This window comes from Acipenser ruthenus, chromosome 44, assembly GCF_902713425.1.
Source record: "Acipenser ruthenus chromosome 44, fAciRut3.2 maternal haplotype, whole genome shotgun sequence".
Lineage (NCBI taxonomy): Eukaryota > Metazoa > Chordata > Actinopteri > Acipenseriformes > Acipenseridae > Acipenser > Acipenser ruthenus.
Window position 1 is genome coordinate 7,929,765 of NC_081232.1, and position 18,899 is coordinate 7,948,663.

The 18,899-nt window shown below is 38.1% G+C and overlaps 3 protein-coding genes across 4 annotated transcripts in view; 2 read left to right on the plus strand and 1 right to left on the minus strand.

Annotated features, from left to right (window-relative positions):
• Positions 1 to 18,899, plus strand: part of LOC117398800 (uncharacterized) — a 121,476-nt gene that overhangs the window by 89,638 nt on the left and 12,939 nt on the right. The gene's annotated exons all lie outside the window — the stretch shown is intronic.
• Positions 1 to 18,899, minus strand: part of LOC131709686 (butyrophilin-like protein 1) — a 69,366-nt gene that overhangs the window by 4,453 nt on the left and 46,014 nt on the right. The window lies entirely within an intron of this gene.
• Positions 17,841 to 18,899, plus strand: part of LOC117967125 (CD276 antigen-like) — a 138,601-nt gene continuing 137,542 nt past the window's right edge. Inside the window, exon 1 of the mRNA XM_059012322.1 lies at positions 17,841 to 17,875. The gene's annotated coding sequence lies outside the window, so the exon portion shown is untranslated. The remainder of the gene's footprint in view (positions 17,876 to 18,899) is intronic.

Here is an 18,899-nt window from a genome sequence, read left to right on the forward strand (position 1 = left end):
CACAGCACAGCTGCAGATCCAGGCTTTGTTTTCCGCGCTGACGATGCGATCGAGTCAAACACAGTCGAGTTTAATAACATCTAAGCAATGCACTTTTTATTTTATACCAGAAAACCACCAGTGTGATTTCTTAAAGACTTGATATAAACCGGGTTTATAAATGGAAGTTAATTACCGGTAATATATTTTGAGAGGGGAGGGATTTGGACTGACTGTCCGTAGCCTGTAGGGGGTTCGTATTCTCTATGTATTCCCACACTGTCAGACAATGTTTTGTTGACAGGACTCAGCTGTGAGGAAATCGGGCTACGTTCTGTCATTGGCTGGGGGGTGGGACTACACGCGGTGAATGAATTAATAAAAAGTGCGCTGTTTTGTATCCTCTCTGTCTCATACAGGAAACACAGTGGAGCGTGACTTCATGGCAGAATCCTGTGAATTGGAAGCTTTGGAGCAGCGACTCGGAGAGACGAAGTGGCAATTCAGCGTGAAGCTTACAGACCCGGGGTGCAAGCAAGCCACACAGGTTATTTACTACTACTTTTTAGTTAGCGAGTTTTAGTGGGACTGAGCCGTCCCACAGTGTATGAGAGGGTACAGAATAGTACCTGTTCCTTGGGTCTCCCACCACTAGAGGGAGCAATGAGACGCGGAAAAATCTGCAGACTTTATTTTGTAGTTTTTCCTTAAAGTATTTTGTTTTACTGTTTTCTTTCACCTTTTCGCTTATTGTTTCTTTGGGTTACACATCTGCGTGTGTTGTATGAAGACGGGGCACAATACCATTTTTGGTAGAGTGCCCCGAACTAAAAAGGAAACACCTGCCAACTAAGCTCCCCCTAATAAATCTGGGCGCCTGTGCTGGCATTTCATAGTTGAACTTGGTGTCTGTCTCGTGTCTTCCCACACTCTACCACAATACCATAAAACCACCAATGTGATTTCTTAAAGACTTGATATAAACCAGGTTTATAAATGGAAGTTACTTGCCGGATATTAAAGAAATTCAAACATGTGCGCTACGTGTTGGGGCACCTCACTTCTGTTCACTGTAGTGGCACTGAAGGGGAACAAGGAAAAAATAAAATAAAATATAAACCCTTGATGGAAGCTTTTACGTATTTTGTTTTTAGCAATGCTAAATATTTTGCTAAATATCTAACTGGCCAGCTAAATCTGGAGTGTATATGCAAATGAGCTCCACCCTCTTTGTGCTTTCACGCCATTTGATTTGCTCTTGTAATGCTGACATTTGCATATTTCCTAATTAGCATTACAGGAGCCAATCAATAACGTGACATTTTAAAAATCACATTGTTTCCTAGACAATTGAAGTATAATCTGTACTCTCGGTGTCTTTGCACGATATCAAAACAATCTGGCAAAGAGATACAGCAGTTATTCAACATGACATTAACCTCTTCATCAAGTCTCAAGCTCAGTGAAGTGTACTGAGGGGCAGGACTGTATCCCGAGCTGCACCTTCTACTACACAGCTGGAGGCTGGGATGAGAAGTCAGCTGTGATCTGGAGAAGAGCAGAAACGGACCACATCGTTCACAGTAATAAGGACACGGATCAGCTCCCTCACTATGTTAGCAGGACCAGCCTGTTTGATTCTGAGCTGCAGCGCGGGAACGCTTCACTGCTGCTGAGGAGAGTCAGGGAGGAAGCTTCGCCAATTCCACAAAGTTACCAGAGAAACCTCACAAAGTCGCTAGATGTCGCTGTTTAGACATTCTGAATTATGAGGGTCTGGAACCAACTCCCCAGTAATGTTGTTGAAGCTGACACCCTGGGATCCTTCAAGAAGCTGCTTGATGAGATGCTGGGATCAATAAACTACTAACAACCAAACGAGCAAGATGGGCTGTATGGCCTCCTCTCTTTTGTAAACTTTCTTATGTTCTTCTTATGTTCTTAAGTCACCAAAAATGTCGCTAGACAATTTACCACTCATCTCGGTATCACTTTTAACCAGAGTAAACACCAATATAAACAATATTAAATGTGTTAATGATGGCTGATCATTTTAAATGTGTTATATATGTCTGGATTATCTGCCAACACAGAGTCAGTTTAATGAACTTGATTAAAATTCTGCATCACTTATCATGGATTTAGTACATTATGTTTGTTTAAATAATTGATGTTGTTTGCTTCCGTTAACAAGGGGGCAGCTGTAGTTATTTGCATTACGATTAGCAGCTCACTCGTGATCTCTGTGGTTCACAGCCAGTGTGCTGAGCAAATAAAAAGAGTACGTATGAAATCTGAACTCTCAGAATTCTGACAAAAAGTATCATGAGTAGCGGTCTAGTTAAATCGCGGTAAATTTACGTATTTTTCACGGGTATGTTGCGGAATAAAATTAGGATTTCGCGGACATGTTTAAACATTAAATAAACCTAAGTAGACAGTATTTCATGACACTATAAAGCCTAAAAATAGTGGTACTTGCTTCCTTACTAAAACAGAGTGCTGTCATTTGTTAAAGGCAAGCATGCAACATCCCCCTGCGTTGACTTGCCTATACGTTGAGACTAGCACGTTCTGCATCCACTGAATTGGTTGGAAGTTAAGGCAAAGCTTTGCCAAATTATACAGATGTGGAAATCGATTAGAAACAGCCCAAAAACTCGCTTACACAAGGGTATCTGGCATACTTTAATAAAGGCAATGTATGCAGCACGTTTGTTCGTTGTCATGCTATTTGTCCCATCCAATAATTTATTTTATTAGTACCGAGTCAAAACAAAGAAGACGTGGCTATTCGGGTCGAAAATTCCATCTGTAATCAGCAGGTTGAAGCGAGGTGGCTGTGCTGGATCGTTTTAGTACTGATTTAACTTGCAGACAGGAATACTTCTTGTCTGCGCTGACTTTCCAGTTTGGTTTCTGAAAGCTGTTTATTTTGCGTTCTGTTCAGCATCCTCTGAAGTAGCCTTTTGTTTAAAGTGTGATTCTGAAGCTAAATAGCGATCGATCGTATTTTCTCCAAATACGCATTAAAATATGGAAAACAATTACCTCAGTCTGCATGTAGTTTCTTTGGGAAATATCTTAAAACGATCATCAGCCGAAATATACTTTGTTTTTTTTTTGTCGTCCATTTCTACTATTTTCCCTCCAATGCTGAAAACTAGATTTTAGCATCCTAAATCAAAACAATTCAGCACCAAATTTGTCCCGCCCCCTCCTGCACAGTACAGGTCACATAAAAGCAGTAAAGACGCACTGATAGGCTGATTAAAACTGTCATTTGAATAGTAAACAAGAACGTTAACTGCTTTGGATCATTTATTTTGTAAATGTTACTTGTGGACATTTTCTGTTTGTTTGTTTTTTGCTTAAGTGCAATGCACACAGGACAGCGAAGGAATAAAAAAGGGCTATCTGTAGAAGGAAGTTTATTATTATTTATTTCTTAGCAGACGCCCTTATCCAGGGCGACTTACAATTGTTACAAGATAACACATTATTTTTACGTACAATTACCCATTTATACAGTTGGGTTTTTACTAGAGCAATCTAGGTAAAGTACCTTGCTCAAGGGTACAACAGCAGTTTCCCCGACCAGGGATTGAAACCACAACCCTCCACTTAAGAGTCCATAGCCCTAACCACTACTCCACACTGCTGCCCATACGTAGTTTGCGTCACTTGGGTTGTGCAGTAGTTCATTTAAAGTTTACTTTTTTTTCCTCTCCGTACTTGTTTGTATGCATTGGCCCCTAAGAGGTGAATTTCGCGGTGACCCCTCAATTTCACGATTTCCGCGAAATCGCGATTTAGGTAGATCCCTAATCATGAGGCATACTATCAAAACTTATCAATATAAAATACAAAAACTTGATATAACTTCCAAGACAAGCTTAAAAGATATGTTAAATAATAATGATTTATACCAATCTTGTCGCCTTGTTCACAATTTAAATGCAGATATCTATGAGTTCATGAAAATAAAGAAATTAAAAAACATGGATTAAGCTCAAGGAAGACTATAAAACATTAAAGACTACCATTCATTATCAAAATATAATACAGCAAAGACCACATAAAACTATTGTTACAATCCCAGAAAATTAAAGACTACCATTCATTATCAAAATATAATACAGCAAAGACCACATAAAACTATTGTTACAATCCCAGAAAATTAAAGACTACCATTCATTATCAAAATATAATACAGCAAAGACCACATAAAACTATTGTTACAATCCCAGAAAATTTGGCACTTACTACTGCTGAACACTCTGTTTTATCCAAAGGTCTCACATTTGTACCTATAAAGAAATCCACTGACACATTTGCAGTCTCAATGACACACAGCATTTCTTTCGCCGCATGCGTTTACATGCCCATTTTCATGCAGACACAGATACAAATGAATTAGGTGCTTCACAATCCTCCAACGCAGCTTCCGAGTCCTTAGATATTTTCCATCAATACAAACAAAAGCACTCTACTTGGACACCAGCCTCCGGAGAATTTCAAGCCTTAGATTTTTTTATTGATAAATGTGAACCAGAAATAGGTCAAATTAATTTTCAACAACACACTAATCATTTAAACTTGACAAAAGATGAATATCACGCCTTACAGAATATACAGAAACGTAATGACATCATAATAAAACCTGCTGACAAAGGAGAAGCTGTAGTAGTTTGGAAAAAGGATCCATATATAGAAGAAGCATCTAAACAACTTTTTGACACTAACTTCTACACGAAAGTCCCAAATGATCTTACCCAACTGTTACAAACTACAGTCACATCTACTATCCATTCTGCCATCCAGAATAACTTATTACCAAAATCTGCGTCTAATCTTATTGTTGAAAATCCTCGCTGTAGCCATTTTTATTTACCTCCTAAAATTCATAAGCTTACCAACCCAGACCATCCTACTGTATCAGCACGTTCCTGCCCCACTGAAATAATTTATAACTCTCTTCTCAATGGATGTCAAAAGCCTCTACACAGTTATCCCCAACAGTGACGGTTTACAAGCACTAAAATACTTCCTTGATAAACGGACAGTAAAAGAACCTGCAACCGATATTCTTTTGCAACTAGCCCAACTCGTCCTTTCTTTGAATTGTTTCTCCTTTAATGGAGACTTTTATAAACAAGTTAGAGGTGTCAGTATGGGAACAAGAATGGGGCCCTCTTTTTATCGGATGGATTGAAAATAAAGTTTTCCAACAGTACAAGGGACATACACCAATTTTATATCTAAGATACACTGACGACATATTTGGCATCTCAGATAACACTAATGAAGATTTAATGGATTTTATGCATTTTATTGACCAGTCTCATCCAGCTCTAAAGTATCATTTCTAAACAAATTTATTTGTTAGACATTATCATCACAGTTTCTAATTGTACTATGAATACTACAATTTTCTACAAAGAAGCAGACTCTCATTCATATCCAAGATACGACTCCTCACATCCCAAAGCTTGTCGCAACTCCATTCCATACTCCCAATTACTAACACTGAGACGCATTTGCAGTGATGATAGTGATTTTTTGAATAAACCAAACGACATGTGTGCATTTTTCAGAAACTGGTTTTCCAGACACTATACTAAGAGAAGCTCAGTTAAGAGTATCGATAATAAACAGAAAGGATGCCTTGTACAAAACCAAAACACAGAATTCCAACAATCGTATTCCCCTTGTTCTTACACATCATCCTATGACCAAAAAAGTACAACACATCATACAAAGAAATTTTAGCATTCTTCAAGATGATCCTTCTACAGCTCCTATTTTCAATAACCCTCCTCTAATGTCATACAGAAGAGACAAAAATCTAAGAGAGCATCTGGTCCACAGTAACATTCGACCCAATCTGGACAGTCTTAAGGGTACGTTTCCATGCAATAGGTCACGCTGTGCAACTTGTAAATACATTCACTGCAACACAGTAGTTAAGGGAGCAAAATCCTCATTTACTATCCATGATACTTTTACTTGCATTAGTAAAGGAATAGTATATTGCATTGGCTGCATCAAATGTAACAAGCTATATATTGATGAAACAAAATGACGCTTGGCTGATCGCTTCGTGGAACATCTGAGAAGTATACGAATTAACACCTCTACCTTTCCTGTCGCCAGACATTTTAACAGAAATGACCACACTAGAGAAGACACCACAATTTGTGGGATGGTTCAATGCTATGGAACTAATGCTGTCAGAAAACAAAAGAAATGTGAACTGATTTTCAAACTAGGCACTTTTTTCTCTTTTTTCTCCTTCACATCTTTTCAAAATTGCAAACGTCACTTTACGGTGATGAACAGATCATTTTTCATCTGCCATTGAAAACAGCTACAAAGGAAACAGAGGGTTTAGATCCCATCATCTCTGAACTTCTGTATCTTTCAGAATTACTCAGTTTAACAGCAATGCAAGTTCAGTTAAACGTTAAGTTGAAATGATGCTGTTTTTGATGTATAAGATGAATATATTGCACAGACACACATAGTATAATTCAGCTCTGTGATCTCTAGATCTTCACAACGTTCACAAAATGTACTTAGCAGCAAGCTTACTGTACCAAAAAATACTGCAGCATTCCAAAACTAAAGCCAGACTAATGAAACTTGTTTAATGAAAGTTCTTGCAAGTGATGTTACCAACTTAGTAAGTTGTATTTGGGTTAGATCAGCTGAGATCTCTGTTTATTTTGGGAATCTTAAATCTGTATTATCATGTCTTAATGTATTTTATGACTTTAAATGATCCCCTTTAATGCAATTGTGCTGGGTAGAGTTTCATGAAATATATGGAATAGTTCATACAACTTAAGATGTTCAACTTGTCAAAACTTAATTATTTTCTTATTCCATGCAACATAAATTACCATGCATGTACAAGTTGTTGCCATGTTTTACCAACTTTACCATCCAAGTAGAACCAACTTTGCTTTTTTGTTGATTAAAACCAACACAGTTAGTTGTCAAACTTAAAATTAGCAAGTACTCCCAACTTCTTGCTTTGTTCATCTAACGTAACAATCCAGCTTCACACAACATAACAAACAGTAGAACAACTTAACAAACTTAAGGCAGCCGGTTGCCTTGACTGTGTTAAGTTGGATCAACTTCCAATTGTTTACAGTGTAGCGTCACATCGAAATGTAAATATCAAACAGAAAAGAAGGTCAGAGCAGAAAATGAAATGGACAGAGTGAAATGAAAAGTGGCAAAAGAGAAAAAAATGAATGAATAAATAAATAAATAAATAAAAGGGTTATAAATAAATGAATAAATAAATATAGAAATAAATAAAGGGTTATGCATAAATGAATATATATATATACTGTATATATATATAATAAAAGAATCAATAAATGAATACATAAATATATAAATAAAGGGTTAGAAATAAATATATACATAAATAAATAAATAAATAAAATAAATAATGGTTATAAATAAACAAATGAATACATAAATATATATAAATAAATATAGAAAAATAAAAAAGGGTTATAAATATATACAGTATATATTATATATATATATATATATATATATATATATATATATATAGAGAGAGAGAGAGAGAGAGAGAGAGAGAGAGAGAAATATAGAAATAAATAAAAAGGTTATAAAGAAAGATAATCAAAATAAATCTAAAACAGTAAAAATAAACCAGTGTAAAGTAAATAATAGAATGTCAAATAGAGAGTTAAACATGACTAAGACAGAGAATTCAAAACAGAAAGATAGGAGACCCAAAAATAGACATGGTACCAAATACACAAAAGTTAAGACAGAAGACATAGTATTTAATTTATCAAGTGAAACTCCCAAAAAGCAGTACTGAGTAAAGGACTTAAGTTTATACCGACTAAAAGATACATCGATAAAGATAAACTGGCCACTGAATTAAAGGAGTGGGAGAGACGCATGAGATTAGCGGAATATTTTTTCAATGAAAATATCTCAGATTCAGAGGGTAATTATGATCATGGGATTAAGGTTAATAGTACAAGCACATGGACTCCTCCGGATAGAAGAGATAAATGGTTAGATATGTATATTGAAGGAGTTAAACAAGAAATAATAGTAGGACTAAAGAAAAGATGTAAACTTAATTTAACCAATATTGAAGAACAAGCTATGACTGAGTTGTTAAATGATGATGATATAATGATAAGACCAGCAGATAAAGGCTCAGGAATAGTGATAATGAACACAGATGACTATATGAAATCTGTAGAATGTGAATTAAATAATACAGATACATATGAAGAAGTTAAAAGCAATAAGATCAATAAATCCGTAAAAAAAGGTTAAATAAATTGCAGAAAGACTATACAATAAAGACATTATATCAAAAGAATTTTTAAAAAATACATGCAGCCACATAATGCAAGAACAGGCCTAGCAAGAGGAAATCCTAAAATGCACAAAGAAAATTACCCTATGAGAATGATAGTCAGTACAATTGATAATCCAACACATATAATAGCTGAAATAGCAGAAAAACAACTTAGGTCGCACGTTGAGAAATTACCAAGCTATGTTAAGGATACAACACCATTTTTAAAAAGACTTGAATCACTAAAACACAACCTTCCAGAGAATACAATTTTATTTTGCATGGATGTAAAATCCTTGTACCCAAGTGTCCCTCGTAAAGAAACTTTAGAAACTTGTCAAAAAGCACTAGATGATAGACTAGATAAATCAATACCTACAGCAGAGGTACTGAACAGGATCAATGTAGTTTTAGAAAACAGAAATTTTACATTTGTTAATAAGAATTACAAACAAAACGATGGTACAGCAATAGGATCTACATTAGGAATGCATTTGGCAGTACATACATGGGGAAATGGGAAGAACAATTACTTAGAAAATCGGAAAGAGAACCTTTAGAATACATTCGGTTTGTAGATGATATTTTTGGGGTTTGGACACATGGAGAAGAATCTCTTTTCCAGTTTCATAAAATGGCAAATGAAATACACAGTAATATTAAGGTGACATGCACCAGTATTTCCACATGTTCTCTGCACATCCAATACACACTAAAAGGGCAATCCCAAAGGGTCTAGGAATAAGAATACGAAGAATATGCTCAAAAGAAAGTGACGATGTAAAACAGAGAAATGTATTAAAAACAAATCTTAAAAAAGAGGATACAAAGAAAGAATTATAGAGACAGAGTTAAGAAAATGGATAAACTAAAAAGAGATGATCTACTAGATTATAAAAATAGAGATAAAAAGGTCAAAAGAGTCCCATTAGTAATGACTTACTCTAAACTTTTGCCCAATATTTCTAAGATAGTTTGGAAACACTTGCGGATTCTACATTATTCAGAAAAATTTAAAAAAAAGTATTTCTTAAAGCCCCAGTTGTAGCATTCAAAAGAGAAGCTAATTCAGGTGATATTTTAGTTCACAGTAAACATAAAATAATAATTGACAAAATAGGTTCTACGAACATGTGCACCAGTAAATGTAAAGTGTGTAAATACATGGACAAAAGTAAAAATATAATTAAACATAAGAACATATCCACTAAAAACTAATACCTACTGTAAAAATAGCAATGTTGTTTATGGAATAGCCTGTGAAAAATGTGATGAAATCAAATATGTTGGAGAGACTGGAACTACTTTATATAAAAGAATTCAGAACCACCTTTCATTAACTAGAAATAAAAAAAATGAATGAACCAATAGCACAGCACTTCACCAGTCAGGGACATGACATAAATGATGTAAAGTTTGTAGTATTAGAACAGCTAAAATTAGACAATGCGACAAATAGAAGAATAAAAGAAAGTAAATAGATAAATAGACTGAACACGATTATGCCAGCGGGACTCAACAGAAAAGAATGAACTAATTAAATTCAATAAATATATAACATTTAAATAAATAAACAAAATTCATTCAAAAGTTGTGCATGCTGATGCGCTGGGGAGGCCGAATCAAGACTGATCCTCAGAGCCAGCATTGCATGATATAATAAAAATATAAGTTTATATAAAGTAATGTTAATTAGAATTAATACAGATTCAAAGATAGAAGTAAAAATGATGTCACAATATATAGAACACATTACATCATGTAAGAATAAATCATGGATTTGAATGTAAACAATAACAAGTAGTTGTCATGCTGTCAAAAACCTATAAATACCTCCAATGTTTTGATTCAAACAGTGTATGTCTTGATTTTCTGCTTTTGCAACTAAATACAAAAATTAACTACACATTGCAAGATTTGGAGAATAATTTTAATAGTTTAATATCCAAGTTTAAAAATACAATTTTATTGAAGCTAAATGAATTAAACCCCGACAAACGCTGCGCGTATCAGTCCGTTGCTGTGTCTAGTTCTATATATGTCTATGATTTAAAACACAGATTTTACAATCAAAGGGTAATTTACCACGAGCATTACCCCGTCTTCAAAGCCAGACTAAAGAATAAAAGGCAAGATAAATACAGAAACAAATAAATGAATAAACACATACATTAATAAATATAACGAGACAAAGCATTCCCTTTGCAAACACTAAAACACAACTTTAAAACACGTTACCTTTCCACGCGTGTCTGCAGTGTTCACACAGCTTACTTTACATTCCAAACAAACATACCATTTACTTGTTTTACTGCCTAGTGTAAAATATCTTACATCCCGGAAGACAGAAACTCAATAAATGACAGCGCAAGTTATTATTCCAGATGCAATAAGCATCATTATAGATAAATAGATTATATATGAGTAACATTACAGTATTAAATACTGTTGTATTACAAATTAATATTTAAACCATTGCAATGTATGTGACATAAGTATAAGACATGTAAGTAGTCAATAAATTAATAATACATTCGTCAATTTCAGTTCAATTACACCAAATGCAACCAAAATAAAAAAAAAACACAATTTCAACCTACCCCTGCTCTGAAGTTTTCCTGTTAGTGTCCTTTCAGTTCAGTTATTCTCACTCCCAGGATTAATAAAATATACTGTAGTTTGAAGTCTAGAGGCTTACTAAATGAATTCCCATTAAGATTGGTGTTTGATTCCTTCCTCTAATAATTATTCCCTCGCGTGTACTCTACTGCTGTAAACAACGCATGCGCAGGCTCGGCGCTGGATCAGTCATGTGACTCACTGACAACTTCAAATCTGACAGGCAAGTATAGACTTGGGACGCTCAGTTTGTCATGTTTTTATAAGATTTTAAAAGTTACCACACACGCCTAGAAAACATCATAGAATTTTATCTTTTTATAACTACGTAAATGAAACAGAATATATCTGTTTTAGCTTGTTTGATTCCTCTGTTACAAAGAGATAGATAGATAGATAGATAGATAGATAGCTTTAAACTGCCGTCTGTCTTGTGTTTCCAGTTGCAAGCTTCTGTCTTGTTTGTCCTATAGTAACCCCTGTTCACTTCCAGCTGCAAAACTATGCAGCTGACGTGTGTGCGTGCCTTTACCTGATATTCCAAAAATAAATAAAAAATAAAAAAAAAGGTTTGAGCATCTTGTAACTTTCCACACCATGTGATCTAAGGGCACGCAAATATATGAGAGTACATTGAGTACAGGAGCTTGAGGAGCTGGCACACCCACAATTCATGGAAGTCTACACCCCTAGCAGACTGAAAACCACCAGGGGGATGGAAGAGAGTCGAAACAGCTGGGTTCAGGTAGGCAGAAGCAGGGAAAAAAAGAAACTTCAAAACACAACCACCAGAAATCCAGACATCCAACAAATTTGAGCCACTTCAACATTTAGATGACCAAAACCAACATCAAGAGAATGAAAGAAACAACACCCAGGACCCTATAAACAGTGCTGACCAGGCAGCAAAAAGAAGGGAGGTCATGATTATTATTTTATTATTTATTTCTTAGCAGACGCCCTTATCCAGGGCGACTTACAATTGTTACAAGATATCACATGATACATTATTTCACATTATACAGATATCACATTATTTTTACATACAATTACCCATTTATACAGTTGGGTTTTTACTGGAGGAATCTAGGTAAAGTACCTTGCTCAAGGGTACAACAACAGTGTCCCCCACTGGGGATTGAACCCACAACCCTCCGGTCAAGAGTCCAGAGCCCTAACCACTACTCCACACTGCTGCCCCATTGTTGGGGAGTCCGATTGTTGGGGACTCCATACTGAGAAACACAGCAAGTTCAGTTTGCAGTTTGGACCCCCTTACTACAACAGTGTGCTGCCTTCCAGGAGCCTCAGTCATGCACATCACTGAGAATGTGGACAGGCTCCTAGAACGAACAGGAGACGACCCGGTAGCTGTCATCCACATCGGTACAAACAGCATTGGAAAAGACAGACCAAGATCCATGCAAAACAAATTTAGAGAGCTAGGAAGGAAATTAAAAGACAAGACCAAAACTGTGGTATTTTCTGGGATACTGCCGGCTCCCTGCAAATGACCATATGGACAGCTGGAAATACAAAATCAAAATGTATGGCTGAAATCGTGGTGCACACAGGAAGGCTTCACCTTTCTTGAACATTGGAGCACATTCTACAATAAGGACTATCTATACAGGTGGGACAGACTGCACTTAAACAGAAAGGGAACCAATCTACTCTGAGAAAGGATCCTTCAGGCGGTCCAGAAGCATTTAAACTAGAAAGGAAGGGAGGGAGAAAACAAAAAACAGAAGGGAGACCACATCAAAACAAGGGCAACAACTCAGGTAAGACAACTATTAAATGTATTTATCTTAATGCTAGAAGTCTCAGAAACAAAATGTTAGAACTTGAAGCTACTGCACTAACAAGTAACTACGATGTGATAGGTGTTACAGAAACTTGGTTGTCTGAGAGTGATGGAGACGAAATATTATATTAGTGGGTACACACTATATAGGAAAGACAGGCAGGACAGAAGAGGCGGAGGGGTAGCGCTATACATAAGAAATAGTCTTGAAGCCCAGGTGTTAAATCAGGACAAAGAAAACAATGCAGAATCAAGATGGGTCAGAATAATGGACACAAATTCAAAGGGCACAATAACAGGAGCATGCTATAAACCGCCAAATTCAGACGCTGAGTAAAATACTGTTATACAATGACATTCGAAATGTGTGTAGAAAAGGAGGAGCCATACTAATTGGGGATTTCAACTTCCCACGTATAAAATGAGAAAAACCGGTGGGGAGCACGATGGACAAAATTGAAATGGTGGAAAAGACAAATGACTTCTTCCTAACGCAATTTGTCAAGGCACCGACTAGAGGGGAGGCATGCCTTGATTTAGTCTTTTCAAATAATGAAGACAGAATAACTAAAACAGAGGTCAGAGAGCCATTGGCAAACTCAGACCACAACATGGTCTCATTTGAAGTGATTTTTAAAACCCCAAAAGTAATGACTAAAGCTAAGGTTTACAATTTTAGAAAAGCAAACTATGAAGGTATGAAACAGAGACTAACAGAAGTAGATTGAAATAAAATAGAGAAAACATCCACAGAAAAAGGATGGCTGTTTTTAAAAATGTAGTACTAGAGGCGCAAAACAATTACATCCCAAAAGTAGACAAATCTAAATCTAAAACAAAAAATGACCAAAATGGTTTAATAGATCAATTAAAAAAAAAATATTCAGCGAAAAAAGGCAGTTTACAGAGCGTTTAAAAAGGACGAAAAACAAAAGTACACAGAAAGAGTACTTGGAACTGCAAACACAAGTCAAAAAGGAAGTTAGAAAGGCCGAGAGAGGTAGAAATGAATACTGCTAACAAGTTGATCATAGGAATTTAAGAAGATAACTGCACTCGGACTACTCTACCAAGGATGCACTGTAAGAGGCTTTTTAAAAATGCTGTTACATTATCACTGTAATGATTTGTATTCACTTTAAGTCTTTACATGAAAGTGCTTCACAAACTACTAATGTAAGGTCATTATTGTCATATTATTACGCTTCAAATTATTTAAAAGCACGCCATGTAGTTGTTGAAATGTGATATATATTGAAACTAAACTCTTACTAAACTGTACACGATCTGCCTATAGAGGTGATTTGATTATTTTAACATACTGTCCTTTATGCAGTTAGTAGAGTTTTCCATTTGGTGATTTAAATGTTATTGAACACATGTATATTCTTGCTTGTCTAGGGGTCTTTGGAGTTGGGTTTATATTAATATATTATTTTCCAGTTTATATTGATTGTGATGGATTTTGTATTTGACATATTACAGTGAACAAACTACCATGCACAAGTGAAGAGTTAGAATTATATTCAACATGGAAAAGGCATTTCGTAGGTGCGGTTGAACTGCAGAACAAAATGCCTAGTTTCCAGAGAGGATAAGGTTGCAGAATTGCACACAGCGCGGTCTGCAGTACACACAGATGCAGCAGCACATTTCACTGAGAGTTTAAACACGACACCATCGCGGCTGCATTATTATTATTATTTATTATAAAAAATTAAATAAAATCTAAAAACTGTAAAGACGCAACTTTTAGAAATGTGTATGATCTGCAACACAAGAACAACTTGGTTTGACATTACGCAGCACATTAACGCTTTTCAGGGTTTAAGCTTATATAAATTAGTATAAGTTAACAACTGAACAGAAGTGAGGTGCTCCAACACGTAGCACACATATTTGAATTTCTTTTATATTACCGGTAAGTAACTTCCATTTATAAACCCGGTTTATATCAAGTCTTTAAGAAATCACACTGGTGGTTTTATGGTATAAAATAAAAAGTGCATTGCTTAGATGTTATTAAACTCGACTGTGTTTGACTCGATCGCATCGACAGCGCGGAAAACAAAGCCTGGATCTGCAGCTGTGCTGTGAGCTGCATGCAGCTTGGAGAGAGAGAGATGTAAATACTAGTTTATTAAATATTGTGTTTAAAATAGATACCTTTTTGGAACAGACTGTTACGGATGCAAGGTATACCGATATTAAAGTACATGTCACTTATATAAAGAACATCAAATATGTAGACTGTGTGCTTGTATACTAATGTCCCCCCCACCCACAAAGCTGGTCGTCAACTGGACCTCACCTTCTCCAGGGCCTGCTGCCCCTCCACCCTCTCTGTCACCCCCCTGGACCCCTCTGATCACTATTTCATCTCTTTTTCTCTGTCTCTCCCTGCTCCTCCTACCCCCACTGTCACCTCTCGCTGTAACCTCCGCTCTCTCTCCCCCTCTGTCCTTGCCTCCACTGCTCTCTCTCACCTCCCTCCTATCGACTCCTTTTCACAACTCTCTGTAGACTCTGCTACCTCCACCCTCTTCTCCTCCCTCACCTCCTCCCTCGACTCCCTCTGTCCCCTCACCTCCCGACCTGCCGACCCCTCCCCTCCCCAACCCTGGCTCTCCACTGCGCTCTGCTCAGCAAGAACCACACTGCGATCTGCTGAAAAGAAATGGAAGAGAACCAAACTCCCTGCTGCCCTAGACCTCTACCGTGTTCTCCTCTCCTCCTTCTCGTCTTCTCTCTCCTCTGCTAAATGTACTTATTTCCAATTTGTAATCCAAGCCTCCACTAACAACCCACGTAAACTATTCTCTACCTTCTCCTCCCTCTTAAACTCTCCCCCCTCCTCCCTCCTCTGATGACTTTGCCTCTTTCTTCTCTTCTAAAATCTCAGATATCCGCAAACTCTTTAACACCTCTCCCTCCCCCGCACCCCCTCCTGTTCCAACCCCTACACCCACTACATCCCCTACTAACTCACCCTCCTTCTCCACCTTCTCTCCCCTCTCAGACTCTGACCTCTCCTCCCTGCTCCAGGGTCATAAACCCACCACGTGTGCCCTGGACCCCCTCCCCACTCACCTCTTTCAAGCTGCTGCTCCTGCTCTACTTCCCTTCATCTCCTCCTTTCTCAACACCTCTCTCCTTTCTGGTCTCTTTCCCTCAGCATTCAAACAAGCCTCTTTCACTCCCCTCCTCAAAAAACCTACCCTCGACCCCACCTCCCTCCAGAGCTACCGTCCTGTCTCCCTCCTACCCTTCCTCTCCAAAACCCTTGAGCGGGCTGTACACCGCCAGCTCTCTGCTTTCCTGTCCAACCTGGCTTCCGCTCTGCTCACTCCACTGAAACCGCCCTCCTGTCTGTCACCAACTCACTAAACTCTGCCCGAGCTGCCTCTCTCTCCTCTGTCCTAATTCTCCTCAACCTCTCTGCTGCCTTTGACACTGTCGATCACTCTATTCTATTATCCTCTCTCGCTGACCTGGGGATCTCTGCAACCGCACTTACCAGGTAACCTGACGTGGAGCAACCTCCAGACCTTGCCCTCTCTCAACAGGAGTCCCCCAAGGGTCAGTCTTGGGTCCTCTCCTGTTCTCTCTCTACACCCACTCCCTGGGCCCCCTCATCACATCCTATGGTTTCTCATACCATTTCTATGCTGATGATGCTCAGATTTTCCTCTCCTTCCCCACCTCTGACTCCACCATCCCCTCCCGTATCTCCACCTGTCTGGCTGCCATCTCCTCCTGGATGCACTCGCATCACCTCAAACTCAACCTCTCTAAATCTGACCTCCTTTTCTTTCCCTCCTCCTCCTCCCCCTCCTCTGATCTCTCTATCTCCATTCCTCTGGAATCTACCACACTCAGCTAAGAACCTCGGAGTCACCCTGGACCCCTGCCTCTCTTATTCCCAGCACATCTCCACTCTGGCACGCACTTGCCGATTCTTCCTGAGCAACATACGAAGAATCCGACCCTTCCTCACCAACTACGCCACCCAGCTCCTGGTCCAGGCCCTGGTACTCTCCCACCTAGACTACTGCAACTCCCTCCTGGCTGGCCTCCCTGCGTCTGCCACCCGTCCGCTCCAGCTCATCCAGAACTCCGCTGCCCGCCTGGTGTTCTCTCTGCCTCGCTTCTCCCACGCAACTCCACTACTCCGCTCACTCCACTGGCTCCCGATCACCGCTCGCATCCAGTTCAAGACTCTTGTACTAGCTTACAGATGCCTTGACCAGACTGCACCCAGCTACCTCCAGACCCTCATCTCTCCCTACACCCCCACTCGACCTCTCCGCTCCTCCTGCCCTAGAAGACTGGCTCTACCTCCTCTACGCTCCCCTGCCTCCAGAGCCTGCTCCTTCTCCACCCTTGCCTCCACGGTAGTGGAATGACCTTCCTACAGATGTCAGGACTGCCCAGTCCCTGACCACCTTCTGGCGCCTCCTCAAAACTCAGCTATTCAGACAGCACCTGTAGAACTCCTCTTTTTTCCCTCTGGACACTTTATCACTCTTCCTTAAATGTGCTTTACTTGCTCTTATCTGCCCCCTATTTTACTGCATTTAATCCTGTACTTCAGAGTACTGTAATCGGTCACAAGTGTTATTTAATCTGTAGTATTTTGTATTTAATTATATCCTGATGTAACTATCACTGACACTTATCTGCTCCGTTATTGAATCGTATTTTGTCACACTTGTACTTGCTAGAACCAAAGTCATTGTATTTATCTTGCTCTTAATTGTATTATTACTTGTACTGTGATTCTTGCAATGTATTTTTGTTTACTGTAAGTCGCCCTGGATAAGGGCGTCTGCTAAGAAAGAAATAATAATAAAAAATAATGAACAGAAGTCACAGCTGTTTCCATTTTTGCAAGATACATAACTATGATGCACATCCTGACGGACTGACACTGAAAACCACAAAACATTAGCACGTGTTCTGTTAGCATAGAGCCATTTCATTGGTTATATCCGTTCTTTGGGCGGAGTCAGCGCTTGGTATAAACTAGTCAAGTGCCAAGAGGCGTTGACTTACTTACAGAGAGTCGGCTGTGTGAGCAGTGCTGCCAAGCGGTTAAGGTAAAGTGTTTTAAAGTTGTGTTATTGTTTGCAAAGGCAGTGCTTTGTCTCGTTATATTTATTAATGTATGTGTTTATTAATGTATGTGTTTATTAATTCATTTCTGTCTTTATCCTGCCTTGCATTCTTGCGACGGTAATGCTCGTGGTAAATACCCTACGATTGTAAAATCTGTGTTTTAAATACATGATTTATTTATAAAAGCAAAAAGCAAAATGTGTTTTGTTCAGCCTGATTCGATTACGTTTATATATAAAATGCGTTTTGTAATTTCGCTTTTGTGTTTTTTAAATATTGGGAGATGTTCGGCATACCCACTTGTCTATTTATTTATTTATTTACTGTTAAACATGTCGCATATAATATTAAGGTGAGCAGACTTTAACTTTTGGACGGGACAGTCCCTCTTTTGGAACACTGGGACGCTCATTTTGTCCCGGTGTTTTCCCAGAGCATCGTCGCGCCGGTATAACAGAATATTGTATTTTCATGCAGGCTGCTGTGTTGCAATATCTAACTTATTACAGTACAGTGACACTTGGTGTGACTAAAGACGAGGTTGAACCAGCAGTAGCATTGAAAAAAGGCCTGCAGGACACTGAACTGCAACCAAGCACAGAGAACTGCGGTCGCTATATACCGGTTTTGGATTGAAGCTCGTCCTGGTTTGAACACTCTGTGCAGCAAACTGCCCATCACACAATGGGAGTGGCTGTAAAGTACGACAAAAGTATTTGGAAACATATTTTCCTATTACAATAAGTCTATATTCACTTTCAGTTCACCACAGGTACCTTCTAACACACGTATGTTAGTGAATAATATAACATAGTTATTTTCACATTTGAAAAAATAATGTTTTAAAAATATTTTACTCGTTTCAGAACATGTATTTCATTAAGTATACATCTTCTGTTTTAACAGTAATTAAATGCAATAGTTTCAGGTCTGCAGGTGCCCATTTCATTTATTTAAGAACATGAATTACATTGATAGTTGAGGGCTGTATATGATACAAACAGT